Consider the following 864-nt stretch of genomic DNA (forward strand, 5'->3'; position numbering starts at 1 on the left):
GATATGTAGAGTATTATACTGAGCAAAATGAATCAGAGGAAGAGGGGCTGACATAGAATAATCAATCACACTAATCTGCGGCATATAATATAGTATATAAAATAGTATGGTAATAATATCCAGAGATAAAAGAGATGAGGTTCAGGAGCAGCAGTCAATGATGCAAAGCTTGCCACAAATAGCAGAGGAGTGCCAATTAGGGCAGAGAAGGGACCACTCTGACGATGACAGTTGGAAAGGATCATTCTGGACAAGTGGGTGCTGAAAGGAGGAAAAAAACATATGCATGATACCCCTTCAGCAACAGTATTACAAACGACAATGTCTACGGAAAAAAGGGACAAGGGCAAGAGAATGGCAGAGAAAGGAATGGGGGAAGGGAGGGAAACGGGGACCAGTGGTGGCAGGAAATGTGTACTGATGAAGAGTGTTGTACATTGTATGACTGAAACAACTTTGTAAAGATTTGTTTGTTTTTTTTAAAATATGGAACGCTTCACGAATTTGCGTTTCATCCTTGCTCAGGGGCCATGCTAATCTTCTCTGTATCGTTCCAATTTTAGTATATGTGCTGCCAAAGCGAGCACAACTCCTGAGTTTTAAGTCTGCCCAGATCCTAAGATCTATGGCTTCAGATCTTGCAGATGTTTCAGCTTTCTAAACCGTCATAGAATTCAAACTTATCTTTCATGGCGTTATCTCCCATTGTCTTACAGGCTTTCCTCTTTCATATGTACACATAAATGATTATATATACATATATATAAATAATCATATATATATATATACACAATATATATATTGCATCTGAAAACTATGAAGCCTTGCTAAGAAAAATGAGGGAATGTGTGTGTAAGAGAGAGA

The 864-nt window shown here is 38.3% G+C and overlaps 1 non-coding gene across 1 annotated transcript; it reads right to left on the reverse strand.

The window, feature by feature from the left end:
• Positions 1–480: 480 nt before the first annotated feature.
• On the reverse strand, positions 481–587 carry LOC125997653 (U6 spliceosomal RNA). Its single transcript, XR_007491692.1, has one exon. It is a non-coding gene; the product is annotated as a U6 spliceosomal RNA (small nuclear RNA).
• Positions 588–864: the final 277 nt, after the last annotated feature.

Source organism: Suncus etruscus, chromosome 19 (assembly GCF_024139225.1).
Source record: "Suncus etruscus isolate mSunEtr1 chromosome 19, mSunEtr1.pri.cur, whole genome shotgun sequence".
Taxonomy (NCBI): Eukaryota; Metazoa; Chordata; class Mammalia; order Eulipotyphla; family Soricidae; genus Suncus; species Suncus etruscus.